Raw genomic sequence first — 22,673 nt, forward strand, 5'->3', positions numbered from 1 at the left:
CACAATTAAAGAGAATTTTTTTTTTTGTTTTATTGAAACGATCTTAGGCATCAGTTGCCATGGAAACGGGTAAAAAGATTTTCCGAGACATTAATTATTCTTTTTTTACATGACCACCATTCAACTTTTAAGTCTTCAAGATGTGCTGCTAAAAATTCTTTATCTGTTTCAAGAATTTTCAGGATTTATTTTTTCCTCTGATGAAAGTACTTTAGAGCCTGAACGACTTGTGCTCCAGTTTGCGTATATGTTCAGCCCCTGGGCGGCTGCCCGACATGATACCCAGACAAGGACACAGAGGCTTAGGGTCACTAGATGGTCTCAATAAAGTTTTTCTGCCAAATCCACTGGGCCACAAAGCAATTTACAGCAGCATACCAATGCATGTGTAGCCAGCATAATCCGTCACCATAACCAATGCTTTCCTTGTAGTGTATTTTAGAACTGGAAAATAGAGACTGTAAATGAAGGCATGGCAAACACAGAAACCCCTAATATACCTATCACTGTAATCGAAATATGAATAAATACCATTTTTATATGCTGAAATCCAGCTGCAAATCACTTCTTCTATTTCTGCATCATTTGAAATCCTGTCAGGGGAGGAGGGACTAAAACATTGATGTTAAAAATTGCAACAATTTCTCCAAGGCTTACAGACAGCATGCAGGATTGAAATAACCCACAATGCATTGCACTGTGATGTTCCTTTCCTTATTGCAGGGAACTGTGTGTGGAATTGTTGAATTAGCAGGATGCAGAATGAGGACAGTCGACCACTGTTACATTTGTGTGAGTATCAAAGAAGTAGTTAGCCAAATCAGGAGAACAGGAGGTCAGGCTTAGGGAACTGTTCCAAACCATATTATTACATTAAAAATCATGAAACGGTTGCATATTTTTTAACTGGTGTATATTGCAAAGTTTCTTGAAATGATATTTACTTTTAAAGTGCAGCCACGCTACATTAAAAAAGGGCGGCAGAGGCACATAGACATACCCCCTTCTGCTCCCTACCCACCCTGGACCTTGTGGGTTGTTCAGACACTTAGGGGCCCATTCATTAAACCACAATTTCGTTTTTTTTAAAAAATTTATATTTTTTATAAATTCCACAACTTTTTTGTGGTTTTCGTTAACTTCCACGAAAAAGTTGTATTTTTCGCAAAGACTGCGACCATTTGGGAATTCATTCAAGCTTTGGTATCATGACTATCTTTTTGCCAGGTTGGATCTGTCGAGTGCCATTGAGTCCTATGGAAGGCTTCCAAAATCATACATTGAAGGTTTCAAAGCCAGAAAGATTTTTGCGCCGTTTACGAACATTCTTGACATTTTCAAAGATCAGAAATTATTATGGTTACCCAAATTTTTTGCTATCAATGATTTTAACCTCAAAAAAATCGTGGTTTAATGAATGGGCCCCTTAAGGTACAGAGTGGCAGGAGGTAGAGGCTGCATAAGGATCCTGTCTTAGAATGTGCCCTTTGGTGCCCTTGCACTTGTGCCCAGGAGCTTTGAAAATTTGCCCTACAGTCTGCAAGGGCTCTAAAGCACTTATGTTTTGAAAAGAACAGTCTCTTTGCTAGAATTATGTTGATTAACACAAAAGTTTAACTGGCAATTCACTAATTGTCCATATGAAAACATGTGCCTTGGTGCCTTTGCTAATAAACCCACCCTTGTGATGCCCCCCAGCAGCAGTGAATCATCTCTCCCCGTGCCCTTGTGGGCTTTATGTTAATGGATAGATGTGTTGTCTAAATTGCTGACTATAAGCCGCTTTGAAAAGGTCACTGAATGAAATATCATATTTTATTTTTATACGGTGCACCTGAAATGTCCCTTTATGTATTCACTGAGCACAGGGAAGAAGCCGTTTCTAGGAGATAACACATTAATACGCCGCAGAGAATTCGCATACAAGCAAGCTTTTCTATTACATTTTCGCAAACAGATTATGCCTAAACTATATTGCCACATATTATGGAAAGTTCAGAATTTCAGAGAAATAAAACTGAGAAATAAGACTGTGGGAGTTATTGATTAAAGAACAGCAGATTGTCTGTACCTAGCTCAGACATAGCCGGCCAAATACAAATATTTGCAAATGACCCTGTTTTTTCCCCCACAGTGCAGTATTCTGTATAGGTTAATAAATGGCATGTAGAAAATGGGCCCCATTCAGGCAGGGCATAGATATCTAATTCCAGTAACATGAAATATTGCAGCTGTAATGTGCAAGGGGAGCCTGCATTTAATGGCAGGTGTAAAATGCAGGGCTATATTTGATCTCTACATAGCACTTTCTACCTTGGGCCTCATTCACATTATAACCATAAAATAAATGTGTCCGGACATTTACAGCTTATAACGGATAAACTCCACAAAGTAACTTAGACATGTAACACCTTAGGTTTTTTGCTATTGTACCAGCCCTAGGCAATCACAGCCCTTTAGCAGGGAAGATTTGTGCTTCTGAAGATGCCCCCAGTAGCCCCCCATCTTCTTTTCTGCTGATTGACCAGTTCTGGGCTGCTGTCAGTTACTTCAGCTTAAGGGCTGATATATACAAAAAGGGTTATTACTGCCCCTGTTGCAAGTGCTACAGCACTATGGGGTGCAAGTGCTCTCCTTAGTGCTTATTCAGCCTGGGGCAAGGGCAGTTATGTGCTCTGCACCTTGCACCATGCTGGGTACAAGGCAGCCCTGTAATTACCACTTTTCATAGGGCACTTGGCAAGTTTATAGCCCTACTGCCCTGCACCTGTCACCGCTCCATAACTTGCATGTCTAAATGACATGCCTCCCCTTCCCTGCACCTCATGAATACAGCTGAAAACAGTGAGGTCAGGCTCAGGTTGAAAAATTATTATTCCGTTTCAAGAACCAATATTACCAAGATATTGTGATATTGCGTGGAACCAATTTTTGAGGCCTTGGCCCACAACCCTGACAACACAACTCGCATTTTTACTCGCTTTGACACTCTACCCAACCCACAACTGCCTAATTTGCAACCCAACCCATGACCCGCTGACCACCATTATACAGGAAGTGCTGTTGTTGCAAACAGAAGTTGCATCATCAGAAGTGGGCAAGGTTAGAAAAAAACATAAAAGAAATGACTTAAGGAGTAAAATATAGATAATATATTATAAATACGGATGAGACCAGCAACTCTATACCCACTTTTCTTGTGGGATTTTTGTGGGTAACCCGTGGTAACTGACTTGCCGCAGGTCTCAGTTTCTCCATGCTCAGTCCCAATCCATTATTGGTGGTGGGTGGTGTGTACTACCGGTAAGCCCTCCTGCCCCTCTAATGCCTAGAATTAAAGGCTCTTATTCAGGATGGTATTGGAAGTCCCCACCAGTGACGCTCCTTCAGCAAAATGTAGGTATGGGTGTCTCCTCTGACATACCTGTAAGGTGCATTGGCGTAAGATACAGGTATAGGACCCATTATCCAGAATGTTCGGGACTAAGGGTATTCTGGATAAGGGGTCTTTCCTTAATTTAGATCTTCATACCTAAAGTCTATTAAAAAAATCAATAAAACTTTAATTATACCCAATAGGATTATTTTACATCCAGTAAGGATTCATTATATCTTAGTGTGGATCAAATAAAAAACACTGTTTTGTTTTTACAGAGAAAAAGGAAATCAATTTTAAAAATCTGAATTATTTGATTAGAATGGAGTCTATGGGAGACAGGCTCTTCATAATTTGGAGCTTTCTGATTATTGGGTTTCTGGATAACCGATCCCATACCTGTACAAATATTGCAGTGATACAGACATTAAATAATCGGGCTCTTCAGAGTCAGAGGCCTTGGCCAAAGAGAAATGAAAGGCATTTGAATGTCCATGCATTTTCTTTACATTCTAATAAACCGTATTGTAACAATCATTGTCAGTGAGTTTCTTGTTTTGAAAAACGGCTTCAAACTAATCAATTGCTAACATGGGTCCCGGGCGATCGTTAGTTCTATTCCAATGATCTGCCATATGCTACATAAGGAGAGGGATTATGTTGTCAGAATAATGAGAAAATATTGAAACCTGCTATGACAACATCACATTGATCCGTTACAGGGATCAATCCCATTCCAGCAAACTGCAAAGGCATGGCGACGTGCCGAAATCATGGATTGTTTTCCCTTAAAGACATATTGACACCTTCCAGAAATACAGGGAAATATTGCTATAACTTTAACAGCTTCCTAATATGTCAAACCAACTTCTTAACCCTCTGCAGCCCCCCTATTAATTACCCGCATCGAACTGTGACACCTTTCCTCCCATTGCAGCCCACAAGAATCGCATGAAGAAGCAGCTTGTGCTGGCAATGGGGTGCTTGGATGTGATTTCTGCTGTTTTGATGCTGATTTAAGTAAATAGGCAGATGGGGAGATCACTCCATGTTCCACTGCACTTACAGTTAATCCCACAGCACAAAGACGTCAGGTATGCTCTATGCACAGCTTAGCAGCATTTAGAAGACAGTAGCTTCTACTGTGTGTATACAGTGGCTTGCAAAAGTATTCGTCCCCCTTGAACTTTTCCACATTTTGTCACATTACAGCCACAAACATGAATCAATTTTATTGGAATTCCACGTGAAAGACCAATACAAAGTGGTGTACACGTGAGAAGTGGAACGAAAATCATACATGATTCCAAACATTTTTTACAAATAAATAACTGCAAAGTGGGGTGTGCGTAATTATTCAGCCCCCTTTGGTCTGAGCGCAGTCAGTTGCCCATAGACATTGCCTGATGAGTGCTAATGACTAAATAGAGTGCACCTGTGTGTAATCTAATGTCAGTACAAATACAGCTGCTCTGTGACGGCCTCAGAGGTTGTCTAAGAGAATATTGGGAGCAACAACACCATGAAGTCCAAAGAACACACCAGACAGGTCAGGGATAAAGTTATTGAGAAATTTAAAGCAGGCTTAGGCTACAAAAAGATTTCCAAAGCCTTGAACATCCCACGGAGCACTGTTCAAGTGATCATACAAGGAGTATGGCACAACTGTAAACTCACAGGCTGAACAAGGAGAGCGCTGATCAGAAATGCAGCCAAGAGGCCCATGGTGACTCTGGACGAGCTGCAGAGATCTACAGCTCAGGTGGGGGAATCTGCCCATAGGAAACTATTAGTCGTGCATTGCACAAAGTTGGCTTTTATGAAAGAGTGGCAAGAAGAAAGCCATTGTCAACAGAAATCCATAAGAAGTCCCATTTGCAGTTTGCCACAAGCCATGTGGGGGACACAGCAAACATGTGGAAGAAGGTGCTCTGGTCAGATGAGACCAAAATTGAACTTTTTGGCCAAAATGCAAAACGCTATGTGTGGCGGAAAACTAACACTGCACATCACTCTGAACACACCATCCCCACTGTCACATATGGTGGTGGCAGCATCATGCTCTGGGGATGCTTCTCTTCAGCAGGGACAGGGAAGCTGCTCAGAGTTGATGGGAAGATGGATGGAGCCAAATACAGGGCAATCTTGGAAGAAAACCTCTTGGAGTCTGCAAAAGACTTGAGACTGGGGCGGAGGTTCACCTTCCGGCAGGACAACGACCCTAAACATAAAGCCAGGGCAACAATGGAATGGTTTAAAACAAAACATATCCATGTGTTAGAATGGCCCAGTCAAAGTCCAGATCTAAATCCAATGGAGAATCTGTGGCAAGATCTGAAAACTGCTGTTCCCAAACGCTGTCCATCTAATCTGACTGAGCTGGAGCTGTTTTGCAAAGAAGAATGGGCAAGGATTTCAGTCTGTAGATGTGCAAAGCTGGTAGAGACATACCCTAAAAGACTGGCAGCTGTAATTGCAGCTAAAGGGGGTTCTACAAAGTATTGACTCAGGGGGCTGAATAATTCCGCACACCCCACTTTGCAGTTATTTATTTGTAAAAAATGTTTGGAATCATGTATGATTTTCCTTCCACTTCTCATGTGTACACCACTTTGTATTGGTCTTTCACGTGGAATTCCAATAAAATTGATTCATGTTTGTGGCTGTAATGTGACAAAATGTGGAAAAGTTCAAGGGGGCCGAATACTTTTGCAAGCCACTGTATATCAGCTCCCATAAAGTCTGTTATGTTCTGGCTCAGCCACTCCATTGATTGGCAAGTTTGTTTCTGTTTGCCAGCCTTGCTTTTAAAGTATTTCAGTAACTCTCTACAAAACATGAAAACAGCATTTATTAATTAAAGATAGATGATAGATAGATAGATGATAGATAGATAGATGATAGATAGATAGATAGATAGATAGATAGATAGATAGATAGATAGATAGATAGATGATAGATAGATAGATAGATAGATAGATAGATAGATATTTTTAGCTGCAATATTGCAGTGTAGGTGCCATCTCAGCGCATTGTGCCTAATTCTTAGCTTCCAGAAAGAGCCAACACTACACAATAAAACTACTTTCAGATAAGCTATTGTTTCTCTTACCCAGTGTACTGTCAATAGGACCCCAGTCGCATAATACAGGGTTTCTCCTGCCTGGGTGCTATTCTCATGTCTCAGTCTGGGTGGGGCATAGGAGCATATTTAGCAATGCTATATCTGTAGTAATAAATCAAATCAACTGGATTTGCTGTGTTTTATTTTAAGACGTTTCACCAGTCTTTATCCGACTGTCTTTCTCAATTCAGAATGATTTGTACAAAAATCTTCCAGGAATAAATACCCTCAAAGCTCCAATCATGCTAATACAATCAACGCCTTACCTTTGTGAGATCCCTGACCCTATGTTGGTTATGATAAACAGATTATGCTGATTGGAGCAACATTCCAGGGTAGATATTCCAGGAAGATCTTTGTAGAAATCATTCTAAATTGAAAAGACAGCACATTCAGTTGATTTGACTTATTACTACAGATATACCATGGCCTGGATGAATGATAATCTTTACAAACATTTAGCAATGCATTTTTTAGCAATTACTACAATGCTGAAATCTTCTCCAGCCTTCAGGAAACCTGCTTTTTGGAAGGGTAAGGGGGTCTGGGGTGTCAGAAATCATTGCCTCCCATTGTATTCAATGTATTTAGGGCTAAAGTTCTCACTGATTCTCACTGTATTTAATGTATTTTTGGTGACACTACTTCTAACCCTCACTGTATTTAGAAGGCACTATCAGGCAGCTGAATCCTTCAACAGAGGTGCCAGGGAGCTGATATCTTGTTACCTGCCCATTGTTCTGCTGATCGGCTGCTGGGGGAGGGGGGTGGAGGGGGTGACATCAATCCAATTTGCAGTGCAGCAGTAAAGAGAGACTAATGTTTATCCAAGCACAAGTCACATAGTTGTGGGCACCTGGGAAACTAAGATGATGTCTAGCCTCATGTCAAAGTTTAAAATTAAACATAAAACATTTGTTTGATCTTTTAAAACAATTTATTTCCGTGCAAAATTCTGATAGGCCAGATAGAAAGAGCAGCACTAAGCTCCATCACAGGATTGATAGACTGGAGGTAGCTCTCTGGTTCTACTCTGCTTTAAAGTGAAAGGTGGCACTTTAGCTAGAACTTCTTTCATGGGGTTTCCACTGAAGGAGATCCAAACCACTAAAGGGTATCTCCACAAGGTGTACCTAGAGGTGTAGTCCAACAATACTGCTCCCCTCCTGCACACAACATCACAAGGGCCCAGCTAAGAAAGAGGACCATAGTGTAACCATGTTCTAGCTCCAATCCAGATTAAACCTTGTTTTGGACTGGGAAAGGGTTACATGTATTTTACAGACAGAGACATGTTTATTTAATATAAAACAATTGAATGTCAGCAGAGAAATAATCTCCTATTTCAGTACATAAAAGACCAGGGAGTTGCAGTCTCACAAATGCCTATTTTAGAACCTAATGATAATTGGCAGCACCGGGGATACAGGAAAGACTATTTTGGTACTGCACAGGGAGCGTATGTGATGGGAGAGTAATGAATAATTAAGAAGATACGAAGTCTCTGAACTGAATGAATGAATCCAATGAAAAACTTCATGATAAACTGTTGTCACAGCATATGCTGCTAACTGATAAATTCATGGTTCATAGGGAAGCTACTATTAATTTAGTTACAAAATAGGTTGACTCTTATTTTTTATCTGTCTATACAACTGAGGAGCCAGCTAATCAAGGCTTCCCTTTCAAAAGACCCAATTTTAGGACCCAATTCTAGTAATATAACTACTGACACATGGGTCACTCAGGAGGGAATGCAAGAGAGACTTGAACATGTAAAGGTAAACAAAGGTCCTTGACCAGATGGGATTCATCCCAGGGTATTAAAGGACAAGGAAAGGCTAAGTCACTTGGGGGTGCCAAAATGTTAGGCACCCCCAAGTGACTTAAATCGCTTACCTTGTACCCCGTGCTGGTGCCCCTGTTAGGAGAAAACCGCACCAGCCTGGGGTACCTGGAGCGATGCGCTTCCTTCTTTCCTACTCGCGCTGCTGGCAAATGTCCGGGACAGACGCATGCGCAGTAGAGTGAAACGCCGACTGCTCTGTTCAAAGTTTGGCTTTTCACTGTACTGCGCATGCGCGCGCAGCGAACAAGGAAGAAGGAAGCGATCTCTGCTACCCCGTGCTGGAGCTGTTCTCTCCTAACAGGGGCACCAGCCCAGGGTACAAGGTAAGCAATTTAAGTCACTTGGGGGTGCCTAACTTTCCTTCTCCTTTAAACAAGCTTAGCTCTGTGATTACCATTACCATTGCATATTTCTGCTGATGACACTAAATTGTGCAAAACTATAAGTTCCATGCAGGATGCTGCCGCTTTGCAGAGCGATTTGACAAAATTAGAAAACTGGGCAGCAAACTGGAAAATGAGGTTCAATGTTGATAAGTGCAAAGTTATGCACTTTGGTAGAAATAATATAAACGCAAACTATCTACTGAATGGGAGTGTGTTGGGGGTTTCCTTAATGGAGAAGGATCTAGGGGTTTTTGTAGATAACAAGTTGTCTAATTCCAGGCAGTGTCATTCTGTGGCTACTAAAGCAAATAAAGTGCTGTCTTGTATAAAAAAGGGCATTGACTCAAGGGATGAGAACATAATTTTGCCTCTTTATAGGTCCCTGGTAAGGCCTCACCTTGAGTATGCAGTGCAGTTTTGGGCTCCAGTCCTTAACGGAGAAGGAAAGGCTAATAAACAGTTAATCTCAAGCTGCAGGAATACCTTCAGTTCTCTCAATAGTGCCCTTAAGTCTCCCAATATTTCACCTGTTCAGAAGATCAGAAGCCAAACAGGAAGAAAAAATGCTGAGTTGTGTAAAGAAGATTCCCATAATGCCTCACTCCTGCACCGAGGCCCACAATGGTTAGCATGGCTGCCGTGCATCACTGGGTTCCTAGGTTTTGTTATAGTCAGGGCACTATCTGCAAGAAGTTTGCATGTTCTCATAGGGTTTCCTTTGGGTATTCTGTTTCATCCTACGCTCCAAAAACATACAGGCAGGTTCATTGGCTCCAGCTGAAACTGGCCCTACCGTGTGAATGGGATAGGGACCTTAGTTGTAAGCCCCACTGGGTCAGGGCCTGTTGTATAATATCAGTAAAGTACTGCAGAATATATAATATATACCATATACCATAGCCCTCCCATGATTATGGCTGCTTAGCTTGAGAGATAACAAGGTAAAGCACTCATAAGTACACCAGCAATGAAAAGTACAGGTATGGGACCTGTTATCCAGAATGCTCGGGACCTGGGCTATTCCAGATAAGGGATCTTTTCGTAATTTGAATCTCCATAACTTAAGTCCGCTAAAAATAATTTAAATATTATATAAACCCAGTAGGCTTGTTTTGCCTCCAATAAGGATAAATTATATCTTAGTTGGGATCAAGTAATAATCAAGAAATAATTTTTAAAAATTAGAATTATTTGTTTACAGTGGAATCTATGGGAGATGGCCTTCCCGTAATTTGGAGCTTTCTGAATAATGGGTTTCCGGATAAGGGATCCCATACCTGTATTTACATGAGTGCATCCCATGGGATCTCAGCACGCATCCTTATTGTGTTGGCTGCTTGCAAATCTCAACAATTCTTAACTTTCCCAAGTCTCCCATATGCAGTAATTACTTTTATCCCAAAGTTTCTTTTAATTAAAACATATCAAAAAAGCGCACCTTGCAGCAGAGCCAGTAATGAATGGGACTGCTGCGCCTGGCAGATTACAGAAGGAACCCGTAATGAGCGCTACTGGCGTGTAAACAACAAATCTGCAAGCGCTTGGGTATTTATACTTTAACCCCTTCAGCCCCAGCCAAAATTAAAAATTTCATTTGCATTCAGTGCCAGGTGATTTTTTTATGCATCAGCTTTGCGTACCAAACCTTGCTTCCATAAGATGTTTTACCGGTACCACTACTCCCATCAATACCTGGGTCATGTAAACACCCTACAAACCCCTCAAGACTTTCCCCAACGTTGCAGCCTTTTACAGCTACAGTATCTGCAGCAGAAGTCTCTTCATTTACATGGGGGGGGACTGTCACATATTAATATATAATATAATATTATATATATAATATAGCGGCCAGTTATCTCACTACCTGTGAATAGTTCTACATGATTAGTTCCCACCTACATCAGCAGTAGCCTCCTCATTATTCCTACAGGTTCTTCCTCCATACTGTGGTTCACATGAAACATAACCTCCCCCTTTTCTATTTCCCCTGTCCCTTAAAAACATAGTATAGTCTCCAATATTTACTGCCCAGGCAGCAGATTCATTTAGCCATGTCGCAGCAATACCATTGACATCCTATCACTTATCCCATGCCATTAACCCCAGCTCTCCTTTGTTTCCCATCAAGATTCTTGTCTCGGTCAGCAAACATTTTTCACTGCTTTACTCCAGTTTCTATACAGTATTTGTATATTGATTACATGTGCCAATCAGTCCTAGGCTTTGAGTTCTGCTCCTCTTTATAATCCAGGCTAATGCAATATATCTCTTTCCCTATACTAAATCCTATTTATTTCCAGATTCTTAATTAATTTCCTTAAAGGGGTAGATCACCATTAAATTAACCTTTAGTTTAATGTAGTTTAATTCTGAGACAATTTGCAGTTCTTTTGCAGCCTTCGTCTTTTTATCGTGTTTCATTTTGCATAGCTTTTTGTTCAGCAGCTCTCCAGTTTGGTTTTTCAGCAGTTGCTAAAGTCTTACCCTAGCAACCAGGCAGTAGTTTGAACAAGAGCTGGGAATATGAATAAGAGAGGGCCTGCATAGAAAGATAAGAACAGGTATAGGACCCATTATCCAGAATGCTTGGGACCAAGGCAATTCCGGATAAGGGGTCATTCCGTAATTTGGATCTCCATACCTTAATTCAGGGGTGGGCAAACTTTTGGGCTCACGGGCCACATTTACTTACCCCGGGCCGGACCGGACCAGGGCGGGCAGGGCCAGGCCAGCGTTACGCCCCCTTAGTCTGTTTAATTCCGGCCCGCCAATGACACCAAGTCTCGCGTGATGAGACTTGGCGTCGTCGGCAGGCCGGATTAAAAAGGCCAAGGGGCCGGATGTGGCCCGCGGGCCGTAGTTTGCCCACCCCTGCCTTAATTCCACTAAAAAATCAATAAAACATGAATACTTAATATTATTATATTCTATTATTAAAACTTAATAGGATGGTTTTGCATCCAAAAAGGCTTAATTATATCTTAGGTGGAATCAATTACAAGGTACTGTTTTGTTATTACAGAGGAGAAGGAAATCCGTTTTAAAATTCGGAACCATTTGATTAAAATGGAGTCTATGGGAGATGGGCTTTCCGTTATTCGGAGCTTTCTGGATAACGGGTTTCCAGATAACAGATCCCATACCTGCAATAAAAAATATAATTTTAGCCTCACCCAGCAATATATTTTTGGCTGGCCAAATTACAGCACTAGCTTAAACATGGGAGGAAATACAATATTTTGGCCAATATTTTCAAAAGTCTTCAGACTTGTATAACTATTATTTATGGTAAGTTTTGCTAGTTTAGGGCAATTTATGCCGTAGACTTTCCCAGTACTTGGAATATTTGGCTTGAGAACCTAACCACACAAGTTCTACTCTCATCAGTGGTGGGTCAACTTTGAGGGATGCCCTAGGCACAGCTGTCCTGGATTGTGAGGCCGTGCCCTGTGCCAGGGGCAAATGATGAGTGGGGGGGGGGAGTAATTATCCCCTGCTTTTCCTGTTACTCACTGTAGTGTTTCAAATTTGAACTCTAATCTGTGTAAAACTTTTCACATGCAGTATGGTGAGGTGGCATGGTAGTTAGCTGTGTAAGATACAGTATGGTTAAACAGGACAGGTCTAACACCTCCTGTAATTGTATGTTACATCACTAGGAATATGAACTGTCTAAGGGCTATGTCACATAGCACCTATACAACTGTACCCCATGGGTACAGCAACTGGTATAAATAATATCTGCCTGTCAATATCAACCAAAAAAACTGGGTTTTAGCAGATTATGATGTTACAGTGCCATTACATTGCCTCCCCATATTCCTTCATAATCTCTTCCCTTGCAATGAAAGCAAATCCCAATATGTTTTTCTTGTTTCTCAAAATAGATTTTCCCAGTTGTATATCCTCGCTATAATGTGACCATAAACCTACTTTTTTAGATCCTGGATTATACCCTGCTGTGTATATTAATAAAGAAATGTCCAGTTCTACAGATCATAGGCCTCTAGCAGTGATAACCGTCTTGTGATGCGCTCGCTGATCTCTCAGCATAAAATACTGAGGGCGCATTGATCATCATTAACAGTGGGAAGAGAAGATGAGATACAGGCAAAGTGCAAGGAAAACCAAAATATTCAGGATCAGCATCAAAATGAAACTAGAATTGATTTTATATATACTCCGCTGTGCAGCAAAGGTATCAAGGCTGGATATTTTTAAAGCTTAGTATTTAGCTATATGTTCAGTATAGATGTTTTTTCTTATGCCAAATGGAGAGTTAAAACGATATTGATTCCCAATTCCACTGCGAATGAATACCGGTAACATGCGATGGTGATTGATCTCCGGCTCACTAAATAGGGCTTCACTTTTAAGGGAAATACTGTGGGCGGCTAAAAGTAAGCAGATTCCAGATGAAGGATATCATTATCGACAGTGAGTATAAATAGACTGCAGTGTTTATTAAGTAAAACCCTTCCCAGATCCTTTTTATAACAGCTTAGCACTCCTGCTGCTGCTGCAGAATAAAGGGATTTGTAGCAGTTGAAGGGTTGCAGATGGATGGTGGGGCTCAATTAGTAGTACCACAGGTCTGAGGTTGGTGGCGCCACATGTGCTTGGATTAAAAATCTGGAACAAGGTACAGATCACAGCCAGGTTTGGACTGGGGGGTGCAGAGCCCAAGGGGCTGCCATCACAGGGGCCCCCGCACCCCCAAATGTGCCCCCGCCGCATCCACCGCACCCCCCACAGGGGTACCTGCCCGACCCAATTCCCTGAGCATGCGTAAGTTAAACTTATTTCAGCAATGGATTGAGACCAGCAGCCCTGGGGACCGCCAGCAGGGATTGGGTCTAGGCAAAAATCTTTGGTCACGCCCACTTTGTGGCCACGCCCCAATTGCCACACCCCATTTTTAAAATAGTTAAAATAGTGCCCACGATGGCCCAATAGACAGCACCCCATAGAAAGTACCCTCCATACACAATGCCCCCATAGAAAGTGCCCCCATACACAGTAGCCCTCCTTACACAGTGCCCCCCATACACAGTGCCCCCATACACAGTAGCCCTCCTTACACAGTGCCCCCCCATACAGTGCCCCCAATACACAGTAGCCCTCCTTACACAGTGTCCCCCATACAGTGCCCCCAATACACAGTGCCCCCTATACACAGTGGCCCCCCATAGACAGTGCCCCCCCATACACAGTGCCCCCATACACAGTAGCCCTCCTTACACAGTGCCCCCCCATACACAGTAGCCCTTCATACACAGTGCCCCCCATACACAGTGCCCCCATACACAGTAGCCCTCCTTACACAGTGCCCCCAATACACAGTAGCCCTCCTTACACAGTGTCCCCCATACAGTGCCCCCCATACACAGTGCCCCCTATACACAGTGGCCCCCATACACAGTGCCCCCCCATACACAGTGCCCCCATACACAGTAGCCCTCCTTACACAGTGCCCCCCCATACACAGTAGCCCTTCATACACAGTGCCCCCCATACACAGTGCCCCCCATACATAGTGCTCCCCCATACACAGTGCCCCCCCATACACAGTAGCCCTCCTTACACAGTGTCCCCCCATACACAGTGCCCCCCATACACAGTAGCCCTCCTTACACAGAGCCCCCCATACACAGAGCCCCCCCATACACAGTTCCCCCATACACAGTGCCCCCCATACACAGTGCCCCCCATACACAGTAGCCCTCCTTACACAGTGCCCCCCATACAGTGCCCCCAATACACAGTAGCCCTCCTTACACAGTGTCCCCCCATACAGTGCCCCCCATACACAGTGCCCCCCCCATACACAGTGCCCCCATACACAGTAGCCCTCCTTACACAGTGCCCCCCCATACACAGTAGCCCTTCATACACAGTGCCCCCCATACACAGTGCCCCCCCATACACAGGGCCCCCATACACAGTAGCCCTCCTTACACAGTGTACCCCCATACACAGTAGCCCCCCATACACAGTGCCCCCCATACACAGTAGCCCTCCTTACACAGAGCCCCCCCATACACAGAGCCCCCCATACACAGTGCCCCCCCCATACACAGTGCCTCCATACACAGTGCCCCCACACAGTGCCCCCATACAGTGCCCCCCATACACAGTACCCCCCAATTGCCCCCATAGTGAGTACCTCATACATAGCGGCCCCCATTGCGGCCCCCATAGACTTCTTGGGCTCCTGCTCCTTACTCGACTCCTCATAAGGCGGCGACAGGTCCTTTTATAAGGTTGCGCCCGTGTGTACGTGTGACGTCACACGTGCGCACGGGCGCAACCTTATAAAAGGACCTGTCGCCGCCGTACGAAGAGCCGAATAAGGAGCGGGAGCCCAAGAAGAAGGAGCCGGAGCGATCCGCTGTAGCCACCGCGTCCCGCTGGCCTGGATAGTTTAATGAATGTTATGCATTTCCGTAATGCAGGACATTCATTGAACAATCCGGGACAGCGGGACGCGCTGTAAAAACCGGGACTGTTCCGCGAAAAGCGGGACAGTTGGGGGGTATGCAAAAAGGATGGGGGTTGTGGGAGCACCCCAAATAAAATACTGTATATAAGTACAATGGAAGTGCAATTGATCTTAGCAAATTAGCATTCATTCCCAGAGACTTGCCCTTCTTGCTAGTTTTGAGGAAAGCACAAGTTAGGGAGCGTTCTGCAGATGCATAGCCCCTGAATACTGAAACTAAATTTGGCAGGCCTTGAGGTTTGCCGGATTTTGCTGGTACTAGAGCCACTGCCACAGCTATTGACATCCTGATGGCTACCACCCAATGGACAAACCCAAGCTCATAAGAAGTGAGAAGATGTAAGCACGTCAGATATACAAGGCTTACAATAGGCTTAGAATAGCAGTTCAGGCTTTTGGTGGTATCTAAAGACACATTTTTACAGTGAACCAGAAACGGCCAGTTTCTCATACAGTACTTGCCATGTATGAATGCCATCTGGCGCTACAACTTCTGCCTCCAACATAGGTTCCCAGGATTAATCTAGGCCTACTTGCCGTTTCCCTACTTGCCAACATATTCAGCAAGGTCATTAACCCACTAGGCTCCTCTTCTGGGCCATGACTACCTTTTATAACCAAGCTATATCAGGTCTACTATCCTGCTAAGCAGATTTACTTGCCCATCACTGGGCCTGCCAAGGAATGCTCCTTGCCTCTGGGCACCTGGTTTCTCCAACCATTATTTCCCTACAACATTATCCTACATTTTTAAGCTTTCTTTAATAGGGTTCAGATCTTATAACCTCCCCATGTAATGCAACGTTCCGGGAATCATAACCAAGGCCTTACCTTAGGGGCTGCTGCAGTTCTGTGCCCAAACTGTGCCTCCCTGTGTCCGTCTGGGTTTTCTCCCACACTCCAAAATCATATAAAGTGCCATAAAGCTTATAGTGCCAGAAGGGTATTGTCCTTAGAGTTGGCAGCTTTTTTGCAATTTAATACTGGAGTAAGAGGTCACACAGAGCAGGAAAATGGGCAGAATGGGAGGAGAAATGGGTGAGGCATAGATAGCCCTTATAAGGGGGTATCCAGCAGCAAAAAGGGTCAGGGAAGGGCTCTCCCTTACAAATTTACCAGCAATTACATTGACGGGGAAATACTGGCCAGGTGGAACCTTAATTGTCCTCGGCGGAGAAACATCATTCCTGCTTCTCTCTGCATTTGGCATGACCTCTTCCAAGGAAACCATTCAGTTTTATATGGGTTTTTTTTGTAACGTGATTTTTATTGAGTTTTATAAAGAAAGAAAGTAAGGGGAATAAAAATAAAAGGGGATTCATACAAGTTAAATGTTTAAAGCGTACAAAGCACATAAGACACATGCAATATTTTGGTGGTGGTTATTCTGTATGGCTTAGTATATTTGTTTAAGTTGTGGATAGTGGTCATCGGAGCTTGTTCGTTGCCTCAGGAGTAGGTAACATATCCCCTTAGTTCCCACATGGACCAAATGTGCAGATAGTTGGTTGTCTTGTTTTGCATAAAAGATATTCTCGTTAACTCTCTTTGTAATTTCAGCAATCGTTGGAGTTTTACATCTTCTTAACTGCAGGGCAGGGGGTTGGGAGAGCCAACATTCAACCAAATTTAATGAAAAGGGACGCATATGTTGCATGCAATAACTAACAGCCTCACATCGCAATCACAACCACAACACAGAAAGAAATCATATTGTGTGTGTGGAGAAGAATTTAGAAAATCACATAAAAATTGGACAGCTACAAATCATTTGTTGTTTATAGAGAACAAGAACATTGAGTGCCAGCCATATCGTAATAAACACACACACTAGACGTCTCTGCACAGTACATTATGATGATTTGTTTTGTATTTTCAGTTCATGCTAACTGCGATGTTTGTCTGCTGAAAAGTGCTTTGTGCGCTCTTCTACGTAATACTTCTATTGTACCCTTCACTTATGATAGATGTTAATTATTATAAATATGTTTATTTTGTAGTCATTCACTTCAAAGAGAAAGGCACGTCACTTGTCATTATCGGACTGGGCTGCCAAGGTCTTAAAATATCATGTGATGGCTGCATATTACAGCAGGCATTCAGGTTATTATAGATACAAAGATTATCATGTTTATCTATTCAGCTTTGTAAAATGGTTATTGGCTTTTCAACGTGGCCGTTATCATTATAGAACAATCTTTAAGCACCAGTGGACAGTTTTATCCAGAAGTAGTTCACGGGCAGCAAAAAAAATGGATTATGCCCTGTTTGATCAATTCTTAGGGCAAAAAATTATAATGGTTTACACTGTGGGAGATGGAAGAAAGTATAATATTTAATGTCATTGATTTATGTGACATGGGCTCTGGTTAGAAAGGCTGAGCCAAACACAAGTTGTGCCTTTCTTAACAAGGTTCACAAATGTCAGTATTTCCTGGACTCTTAGCAACCAACTCCACTGTAGATGAGGCTTATTGAATGTTTTTACAGTATTGGGATGCTGCCCTCTTGTGGTGATAAAGTAGCATTAAAAGATTCATTTATAGATTGATGTACAATAGAAGCACTGAGTAATAAGGTTCTCAAAGGCTCTTTAGGCTGGTGCATATGGTTAGCACTGCTCTAGAGTTCCTTAAAATAGGAAGAAGAAATATAATATTATAGTTCAGGATGTGTAAACAATAGAAAACAATAGGGGTTTGAGAGGAAAGGAGCAAAGACTATTTACATTGGGCAGAGCCATTAGATGCACAACAAGACTTATTTTGTGGATTTGGCCTATGCACCCTAATACACCCTGGTAACTCCACAGGAGCAAGATCATCTTTCTGTCTACAAAAAGTATTCCTACAAAACATCTGCATTGTCGGATTTTTGGAAAGAAAAAAACATATAAAGTATGATATTACTATAAGGTACTAAGAGGTACCAAGGGGATCTTTCCCTAAATTGGATCACCATACCACAAGTTTACTAAAAAATCATTTAAATAAATTGAATTGTTGGTATTGTTTTGCCACCAATACAGAGCTATCAACTCACCTAAAAGTTTTGGGAGTCACAAGATTTGAAATGCATCTGAAGTGCCTGATACCATAGAGGTGTGCCAAAAGCTTCAGATCAAGGCTTAAGGCCAGGTTGGCTAACTTATCTACCCAGAAGAAAATAGTAGATTGTTGTTTTTAGAATATGGCAGTATGTCCAAGTATTCCCTGGACACCCATCTTATTAATATGGGTGACTGCACTTTACTACATAACCCCATCAGGCTATACATTTTCCTTACCTGCTGCAAGAGTATTGTAAAGAGAGGTTAAGAGTAGGATAGAAATGTTGTACATTATGTTTTGGTGTTCTATACCAGCCCTTTAGCAGGGAAGATCTGTGCCTCCAAATCTTCTAATCTTCTTTTTTGCTGATTCATAGGACTTGTTCTGTGCCACTATTAGTTACCTGACCTTGGGGACTATCTTACAATTTTCAGATTAGTATTGTAGAATCAGGTTTGTTACAGACAAACCTCATTTTTGATGATTTGCAACAACCGCTAAGCTTACCTTCTCAACAGCCGCCCAGTGCCACTGGCACACAAAAGATGGCCTAATAATAGCTTTTGTTGATAACTTTAAAGGCCTGGATCATTACTGTTATAGGACTCATACAAAGTTCAGTAGGTAAAATACACCATTTCTAGCCATATTCATTTCTAGGGCTAATTTCTGGTTTAACATTAGCCCTGGATTCCAGAGAATTCCAGCAGGTGTGGGAAATGGTTTGAGAAAATAAGACATTAATGCTAACATAGCCAGTGCATAAATATGCACTGGGCAGTAACCCATAGCAAGCTATCAGCAATTACCTACAGTGGCTTGCAAAAGAGGAAGTGGATACCAAGAGGAAGTGGAGTGATCTGCCTAGAGTTTATATTATTAGGTACACCAGTGGTCCCCAACCAGTGGTTCGTGAGCAACATGCTGCTCCCCAACCCCTTGGATGTTGCTCCCAGTGACCTCAAAGCTTATTTTTGAATTTCTGGTTAGGAGGCAAGTTTTGATTGCATAAAAACCCAGTGTAATGCTAAACAGAGCCTCCTGCAGGCTGCCAGTCCACATAGGGGCTATTATATATAGCTCTTATTCCTACCCCCAGGAACCTTTTCATGCTGGTGTTGTTCCCCAACACAATTTTTCCGTTTAAATGTGGCTCACAGGTATAAAAGGTTGGGGATCCCTGAGTTAAACCAATGTCAGGGGGTCCTACTGAAGTTCATTAGTTTTGGACCATTACAAGGTTCCTAAATAAAAATTGTTTGATAACAGATACTGTTCATTTCTATTCAACCTTCTACAATGGCATTTTACTACAACTACTAATAGTATATTCCCAAATGCTGTGTAGGCAGAGAGGAGTTTATTTCCTAATAATGGGCAAATCTGCTCCAGTGCAATAACACACGATACCCTAACAACTATTTGCTTTCACTGCAGCTAGCTTATATACAGTGGCTTGCAAAAGTATTCGGCCCCCTTGAACTTTTCCACATTTTGTCACATTACAGCCACAAACGTGAATCAATTTTATTGGAATTCCATGTGAAAGACCAATACAAAGTGGTGTACACGTGAGAAGTGGAAGGAAAATCATACATGATTCCAAACATTTTTTACAAATAAATAACTGCAAAGTGGGGCGTGCGTAATTATTCAGCCCCCTTTGGAGTGCAGTCAGTTGCCCATAGACATTGCCTGATGAGTGCTAATGACTAAATAGAGTGCACCTGTGTGTAATCTAATGTCAGTACAAATACAGCTGCTCTGTGACGGCCTCAGAGGTTGTCTAAGAGAATATTGGGAGCAACAACACCATGAAGTCCAAAGAACACACCAGACAGGTCAGGGATAAAGTTATTGAGAAATTTAAAGCAGGCTTAGGCTACAAAAAGATTTCCAAAGCCTTGAACATCCCACGGAGCACTGTTCAAGCGATCATTCAGAAATGGAAGGAGTATGGCACAACTGTAAACCTACCAAGACAAGGCCGTCCACCTAAACTCACATGCCGAACAAGGAAAGTGCTGATCAGAAATGCAGCCAAGAGGCCCATGGTGACTCTGGACGAGCTGCAGAGATCTACAGCTCAGGTGGGGGAATCTGTCCATAGGACAACTATTAGTCGTGCACTGCACAAAGTTGGCCTTTATGGAAGAGTGGCAAGAAGAAGAAGTCCCGTTTGCAGTTTGCCACAAGCCATGTGGGGGACACAGCAAACATGTGGAAGAAGGTGCTCTGGTCAGATGAGACCAAAATGGAACTTTTTGGCCAAAATGCAAAACGCTATGTGTGGCGGAAAACTAACACTGCACATCACTTTGAACACATCATCCCCACTGTCAAATATGGTGGTGGCAGCATCATGCTCTGGGGGGGCTTCTCTTCATCAGGGACAGGGAAGCTGGTCAGAGTTGATGGGAAGATGGATGGAGCCAAATACAGGGCAATCTTGGAAGAAAACCTCTTGGAGTCTGCAAAAGACTTGAGACTGGGGCGGAGGTTCACCTTCCAGCAGGACAACGACCCTAAACATAAAGCCAGGGCAACAATGGAATGGTTTAAAAGAAAACATATCCATGTGTTAGAATGGCCCAGTCAAAGTCCAGATCTAAATCCAATCGAGAATCTGTGGCAAGATCTGAAAACTGCTGTTCCCAAACGCTGTCCATCTAATCTGACTGAGCTGGAGCTGTTTTGCAAAGAAGAATGGGCAAGGATTTCAATCTGTAGATGTGCAAAGCTGGTAGAGACATACCTTAAAAGCCTGGCAGCTGTAATTGCAGCTAAAGGGGGTTCTACAAAGTATTGACTCAGGGGGCTGAATAATTACGCACGCCCCACTTTGCAGTTATTTATTTGTAAAAAATGTTTGGAATCATGTATGATTTTCCACGTGGAATTCCAATAAAATTGATTCATGTTTGTGGCTGTAATGTGACAAAATGTGGAAAAGTTCAAGGGGGCCGAATACTTTTGCAAGCCACTGTATATAAGCTAGCTGCAGTGAAAGCAAATAGTTGATAGGGTATCATGTGTTAATTGCACTGGAGCAGATTTGCCCATTATTAGGAAATAAACTCCTCTCTGCCTACACAGCATTTGGGAATATACTATTAGTAGTTGTAGTAAAATGCCACTGTAGAAGGTTGAATAGAATTGAACAGTATCTGTTATCAAACACTTTTTATTTAGGAACCTTGTAATGGTCCAAAACTAGTGAACTTCAGTAGGACCCCCTGACATTGGTTTAACTCAGGGATCCCCAACCTTTTATACCTGTGAGCCACATTTAAATGGAAAAATTGTGTTGGGGAACAACACCAGCATGAAAAAGGTTCCTGGGGGTAGGAATAAGAGCTATATATAATAGCCCCTATGTGGACTGGCAGCCTGCAGGAGGCTCTGTTTAGCATTACACTGGGTTTTTATGCAATCAAAACTTGCCTCCTAACCAGAAATTCAAAAATAAGCTTTGAGGTCACTGGGAGCAACATCCAAGGGGTTGGGGAGCAGCATGTTGCTCACGAACCACTGGTTGGGGACCACTGGTGTACCTAATAATATAAACTCTAGGCAGATCACTCCACTTCCTCTTGGTCTAGCGCAGAAGCCTGATCATGCGAAAGTCATCTTGCCTTTTGGAATGGGATACAATGTTACTTTCTTGCCTGTATTGTCTATCACTGGATATCTAATCCTTAGGCCTTTGGTTCTTACTTTACCTTTAGGACAAGGGAACAAGGATGTTTATAAAAATGTATAATGTATGTTATAAGCATATTTATGCTCAAATCCCGGCATTTATAAAAAAATGCAATGTAAAAACAACCAGTCTGCCCTTGCACACTACCCTCCATTTGAAAGCTGGAAAGAGTCAGAAGAATAAGGGAAACTATTCTAAGGGGCTGATTTACTTACCCACGAACGGGTCGAATGGAGTCCGATTGCGTTTTTTTCGTAATGATCGGTACTTTGCGATTTTTTCGTATGTTTTGCGATTTTTTCGGATTCTTTACGAATTTTTCGGATCCAATACGATTTTTGCGTAAAAACGCGAGTTTTCCTATCCATTACGAAAGTTGCGTAAAAAGTTGCGCATTTTGCGTAGCGTTAAAACTTACGCGAAAAGTTGCGCATTTTTCGTAGCGTTAAGTTTTAACGCTACGAAAAATGCGCAACTTTTCGCGTAAGTTTTAACGCTACGCAAAATGCGCAACTTTTTACGCAACTTTCGTAATAGATACGAAAAACTCGCGTTTTTACGCAAAAATCGTATTGGATCCGAAAAATTCGTACAGAATCCGAAAAAATCGCAAAACATACGAAAAAGTCGCAAAATATTCGTTTTCAAGTCGGAACTTTTCCAATTCGGGTCGGATTCGTGGG

Source organism: Xenopus tropicalis, chromosome 3 (assembly GCF_000004195.4).
Source record: "Xenopus tropicalis strain Nigerian chromosome 3, UCB_Xtro_10.0, whole genome shotgun sequence".
NCBI lineage: Eukaryota > Metazoa > Chordata > Amphibia > Anura > Pipidae > Xenopus > Xenopus tropicalis.